This window comes from Cygnus olor, chromosome 3, assembly GCF_009769625.2.
Source record: "Cygnus olor isolate bCygOlo1 chromosome 3, bCygOlo1.pri.v2, whole genome shotgun sequence".
In the NCBI taxonomy this organism is placed as follows: Eukaryota; Metazoa; Chordata; class Aves; order Anseriformes; family Anatidae; genus Cygnus; species Cygnus olor.
Window position 1 is genome coordinate 65,926,480 of NC_049171.1, and position 13,423 is coordinate 65,939,902.

The window sequence follows — 13,423 nt, forward strand, 5'->3', positions numbered from 1 at the left end:
TCCCTTCAGTCCCTGCTGCAGCTACCGGGCTCCCCTGTGTGGCTGGGTGCCTCAGGCCAAGAGGGAGCCGGGCTCTTTCCACTTGGCATCAAAAGGATATGGAGCTGGATGTGGTGTGTGAGATGCGGGGGCCATCTGCGGCCCAGGCTGTCTCACCAGCACCCTCGAAGGGTCTGGGAAGGGAGCCACTGCTTGTAGGGGCTTTTGGTGCCAGGCCTGTGGGAGAGGGCTGGTCCGTTTTAAGGCACCCCTGTGAATGGTGTGTCAGGTTATAGGGACCGCCCATACTGCACGTGGCCTGGTGCTGAGAAAGGGCAGCCTGTACCCTGCAGCAACAAGCAAGGTGAAAGATCCAGATAGCAGATCCAGACAAAGCCTGGGAGGGTCCTGGGACTAGTGGTGGGAGTGGGCTTTAGTGTCAGCACCCCAGGTACCTGGCACAGTGATAAGGACTGCACCCAGAGTGCGTGCAAGGGCCCCCATGACATTTTTATTTTATTTATTTTTTGTGCTGTGTCCCGGCCTGTCAGCCCTGAGGGACAAATTCATTCTCTGTTAAATGTGATTTCTCCTTCAAGGCTTTCTTAGAGTCCTGCACATTATGTAAAATAGCAGGAATCCCACCCCTATAAAAAAAGCAAAGTGGCAGGAAGAGCAATGGTTAAAAAAATCCCCGTGGAAGGATAGCAAGAGGGTTGGGTCCTTGCATTTGCAATGGGAAAAGGAGAAAAGGGCTTATTGGTTGAGCGTGTAAGAGCCCCATAGCTTCTCAGATCATTTTGGCATTCAGCATGTTTATGAATAATGAAATAAACTGGTGTGACATGAGGGAATAAGCTGTAAAGTGTCACAAAGCACCAGAAACAAAATCCATCCAAAATGCTTCTTTTCTTCTTGAGGAAAACCTAAAACAACTTTTCTGATTATCTGACAGTCCATTTAATCCCCAGGAAACATTCCTTTGTTACAGTTTCAAGGAGAATTACTTGAAATAATCCTTTGTACAATGTGCTTGGTTCTATTTTAGTTTTAAATCATGTCCCTTTTCTTTTTTGATTTTTTTTTTTTAAAGGGGAAAATAAAAAAGACATCTAATCACTGCTTATGGAAGAGCTGAGGGCAGTCTTTCCAGTCCTGCGGTTGTCTTTGTCAGGAGACCCTTGCTAAAGAGACCAAGATTTCAGGGGCTGAACAAGAAACAGCAATAGTAATAATAATAATCATAGTGAAAACCACTCCTGATGCCCAAATTTTTCAATTACATGGTGCAGACCTGGCTATAGCTGTGTCCTTAGGATGATGAGTAGTCTTTGGCGGGCCTGTGTCACACATGGGTGCCTGCAGCAGGTCCTTGTGCTGCCAGTGACCCAGATTCAGAAGGGGACCTGGGGTCTCCAGCATAGAGATCTTCAAGACTTCTGAGTGACACATGGTCAAGGAGGAGAAATGAGCTTGTGTGTGGCTGCCGCCATCTGCCTGCCCTCCAGCAAAGGTCACTTTCCAGGAAAGAGCCACCTTGCCTCTCAGAAAAATGTAGTGGTGTGGTGAAGAGAGGAAAATAAAAGATGAAAATCTCACAAATAATGGGACATATTTAGATCTTTGCATCCTAATGTACATCTAGCTGTGCTAGGTAAGGAATGCCATGAATTGGTAATTTTAACAATAAGAAAATGGTGTAATGTGGAGGATATTGGGATCCATGGCTTTGGCATTTGAATGATGTCATCTTGTTTTCTCTGGGCATTCAGTTTTTCTTCTGTGATACAGATATAAATCTTGTTCACCTCACAGAAATGTGTTAGAAATTACTGTGTCCCTATTCCAAGACATCCAAGGTCATTTTGCATCCACAGCCTGAAGGATGCTTTCAGGCGGGGTATCTTGGCAAAGGCTGAGGGTTGTGTTTTGGGGAAGGGGGATCTGCCCCTTCCTCCGGGGCAGGCTCAGGAGGTGATGGCATTTTTCTCTCACCAGATCTCTTCCCTGGGTTGCTATGCTGTTAGACAAGGAGAGAAACTGTGTCATGCCGACTGTGGTCAAGGTCTGTCTTTGTTCACATTGTCTCTGACTCAGTTCTTTGCTGAGCTGTGGATCCCAACGCCACAAGGTAGTGTAGAAACCAAGTGTTTAGTAACACTTCAGAAAAAGCCACTCCTGTTTCCTGGATGAGAGCTTTCAGGGTTACAATGAATGGGACAAAAAATTTCTCCCCCAAATGATGAACATCGTTGACTTCTGAGGCAGCGGATCAGCACCAGCTGAGCTGGATCATGAATCCGAGCTTAGCCTGAAGTGCTTGTGTTTGTGCAATGATCTGTGGGGCTTCTCATGCCTGGGTCTGCAGCACCGGGTCCCAGGCACATCTGAGAGAAGATGCTGGAGTGCCTATGAAAGGTTGTTGAAGATTGCTGAAAAAAAATTCACTCCCACTCTAGTTCAGTGCAGGTTGCATTAGAGAGAAGAGTTAATAACTACTGCCTAAGCCAAAGGTTATTTCGTTTTTTTTTTTTTCCTTCTTTCTTTTTTTTTTTTTCACCTTCACTTTCATAAAATTCATTGCTTTTTTTTTTTTTTTTTCTTCCTAGAGAAAGAAGCTCTTTTTGATCTATAAATAGTTCCACAAGTCAAAGCAAAGGGGCAACCTTAAAAATATATTATGAAGACATCAGTAGTGATTCTGTTGCTAAGGTTGTGCTGAGGTTTGAACTTAAAGCAGGACTAATGTTCCTCCTTTCACACTCCAGTGATTAGATACAGTGGCCAGATTTGGCACAGAAAGTCTTCAGAGAACGGTTGCCTTTGCTTTGTGTTACTTTAGGCAAACCTTGAACCTGCACTCCTTTTCTGAGACCTGTTTACACACTGACACATCTATTGGTTGTTATTTGGTTATTATTTCTTCGTTACTGTTTGCTCACTTTCGGACATACAAAATGGCCTTTATGAGAGATTCCCCTTCTCCAGAATTGCAGTGCTTTTTGAATTGCAATTCCCTTCTCCAGTGCCGTGGGGACCTTCCCCACCACCAGCAGAGGAGAGAGGGAGGGTGGCATCGGGCTAGGGGACAGGGGGGACTCGGGGTGGAGTGGGGGGCTCGGGGAAAGTCTCTGGAGCAGAGCATCCACAGAAGGAGGGAGGAGAGGGAGGAGGAAGCAAAAGCTTGGTGGGGGGCCGGTTTCTTCCCTGCCAGCTCGTGATGTGGGGGATACAGGACTCGGCAAAAATGTGGAGTGATCTCGTGTGCCGCAAACTCTCTGAAATGCCTTCTTTAGAAAGAAAGGCTCCTGGGAGGGGGAACAGCAGTAAGCACAATGTTATTCTTTAAACAAATATCTTTAGAAATAATATCCTATTTGGTTCAAACAGAGCAGGAAAAGAACAACTGAAAAGGCAGTTAACGTGGAATGTACTAAATGCTCATGTGAAGTTGCCGGCACATTATCGTTGTATCTTTAACCAGGGAGGACTTCACTTGCAGAAATGGCTCTTGACAAAGTTAAGTGGCCCTATATATTGTTTGGGAAATTGCCCTTATTTTGTGCGCTTCTTGTTCCAGTAATGGAACCCATGAGCAGAGGATAATTGCAGCAGTCTCATCTGTCAAATAATATTAGAAGTCAACAGCTATAATCTCAGCCACTTGCTTTACACAGCTTTTCTCTGTATTTTCTGTTCAAATTGTCAGTTGTTACATGTAAGTGTCCCCATTCCCTGTGGCTGATAAAAGTAAAAAGATTTAAGTAAATCAGGAGGAGTGCAGAGAGAGGGCTTGGGCAATGGCTCTCAGTGCTAGCACAGTAAATCATATGACAACAGAACACTGGATATGAAAAATTACAGTCTGAGTGTAGTGTTACTTGTTACTATTATTGGCAGAGCAGTGCGGCACTGAATGGTTTGGCTTTGCAGGGATTTGGGGAAGTAGTGATTGGTTTTAGCTTGTGTGGGTTTGTGCTTTATGAGCTCAGATTTTAGTTTGGGGAGATGAATGGGTCCCTAAAAAATCAAAGCAGAACTCAGCTGAAATCATCTTCTCATCTGCAGGTCAGATCCAAGCCATTAGAGAATGGATTTGCTGGGATGGCCATTCAGCTACGACACTGCAGCTCAGGGCAGTTTCTCCGTGCTAGGGGAAGGAGCAGGGATGCAGTTATGGTGATTTAACTCCCCACACCACCACCTCCTGGTGAGGCACTACCTTTGCTTCTGCCTTGTGGGAAGGAGGAACACTTTTTCCTCTCTGCCTCTTGCTACTCACAAAAGGGCATTGTCACTGCTGTCTGTTGTATTTTTGTGAGCATTTTACAGCTCTGTTAGGAGCTGGATTGAGACTGCCAATGTATTTTTTACAGCCATTGAATAATTATCAATTGGTCAAAGTCAGATAGTGAATAGCCGAAGCCAAATCCATCCTCCTGGCTGGAGGGAAGAGGCTGTGTTTGTCATTACCAGCCTCTGCACGACAGGCAGGGTGATTGCTTCTGCAAATAGCCAGAGCTGTGTTTGGCAGCCTCTCCTGTGCTCCAAAGGCAACTCCTCCTGGTTTTGCTCAGTGGCACAGGTTACACGCACTGCTGCTGAAATACTGTAAGAAACGCTTTCAAATGAAAGTTTGAGGGCTGTTGTGATATAGACATTAAACTCTAGCTCTCCATGTAGAAACCACCCTCTCAGATGGCCTTGTGTGAGTTTACTCCACCTCAGACTATCAGCTTCCACAACGGCCTGAGCCATTGTACTCCACACTCACACCCTCCCGTGTTTCACAATAGCTTCCCCGTGTTGACAAGTCCTCAGTGGCCAGAGCTCTCTCTTATGTTGCTTTCTTATTGATTGCATCCTGGGGCTATCAGAATCCTTGATGTAGAGTCATACGATAGGTCCCACGTAAAGCTCTGGACACAAAGCCGAGCTGTATCGTTGCCCGTGCTGCGTGACTGAGTCATTGTTGCTCAGGTGCTCTGATAGTGTCAGCTGCCTCGTTCTGCTAAATTTCATCCCTCTGAGCTACTGATAGGCTGATCCCATCAACAGCCTCTGCTATTTATTTCAATATGTCTGTAGGAAATTTTGGGGGCTTTCTTCAGTACTATATTCATATGTTCATGGTAATACAGGTTATGATTAATGGGTTTCACAGTCTCCTTTTTTTAATGTCAGAATAATAAAATATCTGGCTCGTCAGGTTGTTTGCTCTGATTGTTCAGCTAAATGTATTTAGCACCAGAGGTAGAGCTAACATATATGTATATGAATACCACTCTGGCAATTATTGTCAGAAGTGACAGCTGATTGCAGGTATTGGAATGATGCAACTTGTTCAAACTTAATGTTATCTATTATGAACTCTACTTCATGATGGTAATAGCTGGAAGGCATTGATTTTGTTTTCTGTTACTTATCTCAAGCCCATACATTTTGCTTGCATTATTGACTTTTCTGATCATTTCATGCATCATCTCTTCAGAAGATGTGTAAATCAATGTTGACTGTGCAATGTATGCTGTTTATTAAGCTGCTGCGTAGGTTTACACCTTGAAGAGAATCATCAAATGCGGTCCACATCACATGTCTTGAATAATTGTTGATCAGGCCTGGCAAGAGAGGGCAGCCTTGGAGCATGCTGGTGCTGGTATGGAAGAGTTCAGTTAATTATTTATCTGGGCCACAGTATTTGCATGCCTATATGAATTTTTTATGAAGTTAATTAGCTTTTCAAGATGTTGAATCGGTTCAGTGTGGCAATGATTGCAGCTCGACACGCTGGGCGAGCAGCTCGGAGAGAGATGCCTGAGTCACGGGCAGGAAAGCAGGCGGGAGGCAATGCACATGGGTGAGAGCGCGCTTGAACTCTTTCAACAGGTGGCCCTTAAGACCACAAAACCTATTGTGTTTGCGGCCAGCAATTCGAACACGTAACGCAGGAAGGGGCTCAGGTTGCACCTCTATCTCAGGCAACAGCTTTAGACATTTAGGCTGAAATGAAACTCCACCCACATAAAACCCAAGGGGCTGGAATGAAGGGACTGGGGAAATTAAAACCCATCCCCTGAGACGGGCCCAGGCTGCACAGCTGCTGCACAGGCTATTCGCTCAGAGCTGCTTCTTCAAGCTGGGAATGGAAAAAAGCAGTCATTGCCCCTCTGCACCAGCTGGGGCCACTGCGCAGTCCTAAAAACAGGCTGCGTGTGTCAGGTCTGGGAAATCAGCTCCACAGCTGCGCTGGGGAGTCAATCCCAGCCAAAGGCTGGGAGGCGAACCCAGGGCCAGGAACCACCGAGGACGGAGGCAGAGGAGGCTGGTGCAATTTTGCAGCACCCGATGACTCCTACAGGTGTGGCAGGGCTGGCTGGAGGAACTGGGACCTGCCCTGTGTTTGGTAGGGCTGCAGGCTTTTTGCTGCTTCTGGTAGGGTGAGGGGCGGCATCAGGCTGGGTAGAGTGCAATCCTCATGCTGTAGGTCTTCTTGCCTACCACCCTGGCAAGGCTTTGTGCCAGCCGCTAAGTGGGAACACAGTCATGTAAAGCAGCCTGATCCTCCTTGTGCCTTGCAAATGAGGCCTGGCTGATAGGAGCTTCCCATGGAGCGCCTCCCTCCGGGAGACAAGCTGCCTCCCCAGGGCTTGGATCTGCTCACTTTTCTCTGCTGTTCCCATGCCCGAGTGTTTGGTGGTGAGCACACAACATTTAGAAATGTTTGTTCTTTTCCTAGAGGTCTCCTTGCATTGAGACATTGCAGTGTCATCCACAGCAATGAACTGCACACTGTGACAAAAATAATAATATAACGCAAGACTGATAGCATTGTAAATGAACAGTTACTATATAAAAGATGTACCCATGTCTGATCTTTTCACACATATGGTGATTTATGCAGGGAACAAATATTTTAACATTTGGAAAGAGCCCCAGCTTTGAATAATATCTAAATTCCAACTAAAGAGAAAAGAATGTCAAATAGGCCATATAAATCCCATTTAACTAATGTTTTCATAATCTATATTGAAAAAGTCTAAGAATAGAAGGTTTTTTGTTTGTTTCATTTTATTTTATTTTTTATTTTTTTTTTTAGAGGCTGAGGGTTAGTTATTGAGCTCATTTGGAGAAATGAAATTTCCACAGGTCTAGAAATGACAAAATATAATTGATATCCATGAAGATGAAATGAGATTTGGAGCCAAGTATTGTTCATATTTAAAAGTTAAGTAATAATTTGGCCTCCACATCATTAACAATAAGTTTCATCTCCATTTGATTTTATTGTTGGTTACATAGGTCATTCTCTACTGAACAAAATGGGGAAGAAAAAAGCTCACTGGAAACTGAGGGAATTGACTAGAAGATGAGCAGATGAATGAGAAAAATTATGTTGTTTTGTATATGCTTATGAGCATAATTTCTCTCTGAAATCCTCATGGAAGGGACTGTAGGCTGAGAACTCAACTGGGGTGCCATGGTCTATCTAGGTGGCACCCGCACCTCTACTTGGTTGCATTAAGTACTTGTGCTTTTGAAAATATATTTGTGTTCTTTGTGTTCTCAATTTCCAGTATTATTGTTCCTCATTTTTCCCTTTGAGTGACTTGCTTAGAAATCTTAATAAAAAACAATCAAAAGACTCCATCAGCAGCCTCTTGGAATAGCTCTGGTCCTGCCAACTGATCAGCAATCCCATGCAGTGTCTGCTTCTAATATGTAGCTTCCTGCCTCTCACACTTCCACATCTTTATTTAGCCACAGGGGGTTCTTAGGTAGAAAAGAAGTCTTTGATGATATACTTTATATCCATCAAGGAAAAGTCTTTGATGGAGTTTTCCTTGCTGACTGTCCATTCTCTCTCATGCAGCAGGTTTAGGGGCACGTGGGACTGTGGTCAGTGGTCAGATGCTGGAATTGCTGCTTAACAAAACATCCAACTCAAAATACTTACTGGACCAGGTGTTATTTAAACCAGCATATGAACATATCTATATGCATACACAGTAATTGGACAGTTCTTGGGAGGCATGGTACACACAAGACCCCTGGTTTCATGTAATCTTCTCTTCCCTGAGAATAGAACATGAGTCAAGCTAGGTATCTTCTGTAAGTTCATGTACTCATACTCTTAGTTTAATAGGTACATTTCAAAATAATGGCATCCTGGTTAGAAAATCCAGTCTCTCAAATGGCAGAAGACCTCAAAATTTCTCCCACTTTCTCTATTTCTTCCTCATATGCAATCCCAAATGGGAAAGAAGGTGCTCAGCATACCAGTTCTCATAACTCACTGATAATTTTCCAAAGACAACTTAAAGCAATGGAGCTTTTATTCTTTACTGCTACAGTGGGTGCTTTAGTATCTCTCTTACCAAATGTACTCCAGCCAGCAAGATGGCATTTTTGTTTTTAAGCTGTTTTCCAGAGTAGGCACACAGGCAGGTGTACTGGGGGATACAGGTTAAGAGGTAACTACACTCCTCACAGTCTGGAGTTTGAGGTGGCCTGGCTGAGATGCTCTGGGCACCTGAGACCTTTGCAGAGAGCAGTCACCATAACACTCTCTACTGGAGCCCTCATACTGCTGGGCATCCCAATTGGCACCAAGTGCCTCTCCTTGAGTATCTCGATTGAGCCCCAAAGCTCAATATGAAAGTAGCAACATTCCTATAAGCACTGAAATGTGGGTGTCTTAATCTTGAGCTCTCAAATAAAAAGGCAACTAAAGAATGCCATCCAGGACTCTGTAGGGTTGCAGACACCGTGTTCTCCCCCACACTCACATTCACACTTGCACTCACACTCATGGTCAGGGACCTATGTTTCTTGTTATTTGAAACCCTCTCCCCTTTTCCAAGCAGTTAGTGAGCACAGTCCTCAGGTGGTGTGAATTGGATTAGCTCCAATACTTTAAGCCATCATTAAATTTGCAAATGAATATTTAATTGGCTACTGAGTGCTCAGAGGGATGTGGGAAGCTTCGTACGGATTGCACGTAGGGCTAACTCTGTGAGGGCACACTGGTACTCTCCCGGCCTGAGCTATCAGGCTATTTGTCAGTATTCGTTTATTTATATTTACATTTATTTGCCTTTTAGAACCTTGTTATTGTAATTGCTTTGCATAAAATTTGCTCAAGTCTTTGCTTGCTGCAGCTTTCGTGTGGAGGGTGCTGTGCATGCTGCCTGGCTGTTCAGGGCTGTGCAGGTCCACTTCTGTGTCCTTCAGGCTGCACGACACAAGGCTGAGGGATGGGGAGCAGCCGCGTGTTAACGGTGTCACTGCCTTGGGGAATCACTTCAGCTGGACGTATACCTCAGCAGCATTTGGTAATGGAAGTTGAAGACATTTTGTGTTTCGCTAGCTTGGATGAGGTCTGCTCTTACAACTACAAAAATGTTGAGCTACCCATACCCGTGTCGAAATGGGCTGGGTAATTGTGAAACACCACGTTTCCATTCCCAGGGGGAAGAAATCTTCTGGTCTGGGAGGCAAAGTCATATTATACACAGATCATTGCAAAGTAATAGAGATTTTAATATCCCTCCCTATCAGGATGCATGCTCACTGCTTTTCAGAAAACAGCAGGTATTTGGTATTTGACAGGTCAGAAAAATGTATGACAATCCATGAGGAAAATAATTTTCCTTGATTATGTCTTTTCTGGCTGCTGAGTCCCTGAGATTGTTCTGTTTATCCAGGTACAGAGCTGAGGAATTCTGTATTTTCCTATACAGCTCTTTCTGTCGTGTGATCTGTAATGATACTGAGCAGTGCTGCTCTGGCTCGTTCGTTAGGTGACCTGTCGTGAATAGGTTATACTTTTATACTTACCAGCAGCAGGACGTTTTGACCTGCTGTACATCTCTCGTGCCACACACGTGCATGTGACTGGCATCACAGGCACGTGAAGGTCACGGGGTGAGCACTCACATCACAGCAACCTCACCTGCTCCAAAGGAGAAGACCTCCTGGACTCTTCCTGCCCTGAGCCTGGTGGGGAAAGGATAGAGAACGAGCCAAAGCAGATGGGGCTGAGAAAGGAAAAGGAAACAAATCAGGCAAAGATGCAACACGAGGAGGAAGGGATTTCGTTTCCTAGTGTTTTCTTTCTGACCGGTACTAAACCCATTTTGACTTCCTTTCAAAACATCTTCTGATCTGCAGCTAGCTCTTTTCTAGGGGGGAAGACGCTGACATTTCTCTCTGGTGATCGTGTTCAATTGAAGTGGAAGCAGCGAGGACACTGGAGCCGTTGTTTTGCCAGGCAGTGGGAGGCGGGGGGAGTTATGTTCCAGTCTCCTTGCCATCTGCCAGGCACAGCTTTTTGCAAGGCAGTGCCACAGAGGGATGTTTGTTCCACGGGTTGCAGTACGTACCAAATCTTCTGGTGCACGCGTGCTGCCTTTTCTCGTTCTTTTTTAATACATTTAGTCCCCAGTCCCACAAACACTTCAGCGTGTGCATAGGTCAGCTCGTATAAATTGTGTTACTATAGGAAAGGGTACTTTTCCTCTCATTCTAAATGTATGTTTGTCTGGAGGATCAAGGTCTCAAACTTTTGTTACTTTTATAAAAAGTTAAAATCTAGAGAGATCGTGATAGATAAATGACTAGCTTTTTTTTTTTTTTCTTTTTTTTATAAAATTTATATTTACTTTATATTTTAATGGTTATTAATCCAAGATACCTATTCAAGGCTATTACCACTTAAAAACCTGATGAGAGAGACCCAGCTGCAAGATATTCGAACCATTTCGCTGCTGATGGCTGAAGGATGAGGACGAGCATTATGTATACTTTTCAGCAATCTGACAGGCCACATTCCTGTTGCTATCTCATTTCTCATTTGCGGAGTGGCGCTTGCTCATTAGCAGGGCTCCGCCGGTGCTGCCACTCGTGGTTCGAGGTGGCTTGGGGCCACGTGTGGCCCTGCCCCAGCTCCATGTGCTGTGTCACTGCATGGCTTGTTTCATCAGGCACAGGGTTTACTGCACCTAGCCCTGAACATCATCAGCATCAGAGGCATTTTTGCGATGCGAATGGCCAGATGTGCCTATGCACGCTGCCTGGGATGTGGAGGTGGGTGCCTCCTACTGCACAGTTTTCAGCAAATTCCTTCACCACGGAGAGCAAGGTGAAGGGCTGAGCTTGGCTGAAGGGCTTGTGGCTCCTATTTCCTTCAATATTTTTGACAGGGAAGATGTTAAGGCAAAGTGTAAAAATATGCCTGGTTTGCTATGCTTGTGACTCCTACAGTTGTACACTAGTACCTATGCTATACCTAACTATTTTTGAATGACAACTGCTGAGCTTGCAAAGGGCTTGTCCAGCAGTTGTTTTGGGTGCTGTGGGTAACTCAGGGCTCAAAATCTCTTATTTGTATATTGAAGCTTGGATTTTACTCTGGGGTTTGCCATACAACACTGAATAGCCATGTGAACTTGTGAGTGTTATAGGAAGCTGTTAGTGGAATATAGAAAGGCCAATCAAAATATGCTCATAGAACTATCAAAATAAGAATGATTTATTTCTGAAACTTCCAAACAAGAATTTTAATTTTTGAATGAAAGACACCCTAAAACTCCTTCCCCCAATACCATCCTGAGGAAGGTCCGCTTTCTTTTCACTCTGTAGCCCATCCCCATGTCTTTCAATGCATACAATAAGCTGGATAACCACATATGTGCTTGTGCTGAAGTTATCAGCAACAGTATATATAACAATGAAGACAGAAGTTATCACTGATGTGTTTATTTATTTAAATAGCTCACAGTTCCATTATGAGACTTTCTACAGACTTAGACATCACAACACTGGTTATGCTACATTTACAGTTTGAAATCCTGAGAGATTTTTCTCCTCAAATATGTACCAGATTTGGATTCACAAAGTAGATAATAGTCTTTTTGCCTGCCTCATGTTTGCAGGTTATTGTTTTTAACTTGAGAAGATACATCCCTAAAAGTGAAATTGCTTCCTGAAGAAGTGAAGAAGCTTGTTTCCAAGTTCAGTCTTGCAGGAGTTTTTGGTCATCTACACATTTCCTAAGAAATTATTCTGATCAGCAGGAAGAGTTACCCAGAGAATTTACCCCTTGTTAGGAGCTATTGGTCAGGAAAATGACCTTTCTTTCCTGTAATCTATAAATTACCTTTTAATGTAATTTGCAATAACCATTAAAGAATAGAAGCAGTTACAGGAGAAATGTATAGGAAGGAAGGTAACTCAGAAGATGAGCCATCAGTGGACTCTGGCCACAGCGCATTCTAAATCCTTTTTGTGTCAGTGGGAAATGAAATCTCTCTGCATTGGAAATAAAAGGAAAAGTAAGTTATGATGGAAAAATTAAAGATCTGTTTAATTAGCTTTACTCATCTTTAGTGATCAGCAGAAATAGAAAGGTAGTGAGAGCAGGGGAGATGAAAACTGCTAATTCTCCAAATGCAAGTGAGGAGCTGTGATAAAACCCAACTTTGTGGTAAGCATTTAAAGGGCCCTTTAATTAGCTTTTCTGGAAAGTTCACTGATGATATGCTGGAATAATGATCCCATATGTTCGAAAATGTCTAGTCATTAGCCAGCATGGTGGCTGAACATACTAATGCATTTGCCTTTTAGACATTTCAAGAGCGGCTGGTGCTGCTGCTGCTGCTGCTGCTGGGGAGGTCAGCCCTTTGTTTCGCTAAATCACATGGCGGCTTGGCGGCTTTCAGGACTGAATCATTTTCTTAGTCACACTGTGAACATCAGTTCCCAGCAAAGAGAAGAGCGCGATCATGTTCGGAGTGGAAAGGGCAGAGGGTACAAGAGGGACGGGCTTTGGTTTTGTTTTGTTTTTTGTTTTGTTTTGTTTTCTGTCCTGGCCCCGATCCACCAAAATGTGCAAGGATTTGGAGCAAATTAGCAGAACAAGTGTGAGACTGGCAGCCAACTGTCAATAAATTATTGATTGCATGAAAAACGTTTTTATTAACGCTCAGGCACTAAAGTGCCTTAGATTTTCAGACAGCTGCTCAGGTGTATTCTAAAATGAAAGTCCTCACCGTGTCTTTTTGTAACAGTGATAAACCACTATCCTGTCTAATAGTGATGAAGTCTGGGACCCTGAGACTATGCCTTGCTGAGGACAAGAAATTTCTTAGCTGGCATCTCAGTTGTGAAGTTACTGACTTTCATTCATTAACTCAGTGTGCTAGAAGACTTGAATAATCTCCAGTTTTTGGTGTGGATTTACCTGCTGTAGCTCATCAAAGGAAAGACTTCTCATTGACTTCATTAAGATGGTATTAAGGTCAAGTTGAAAATAAGAACCAGTGGTGGAGCTAAGCTAAGAAAAATTAACAGGAGAGGCATTTGTGCAGATGGGATTTCAAGAGATGTAAGTTTAAAGGCAGAGAAACATAGGAAGGCGGTTCCAGATGGTGAGACTCGGAAAAAG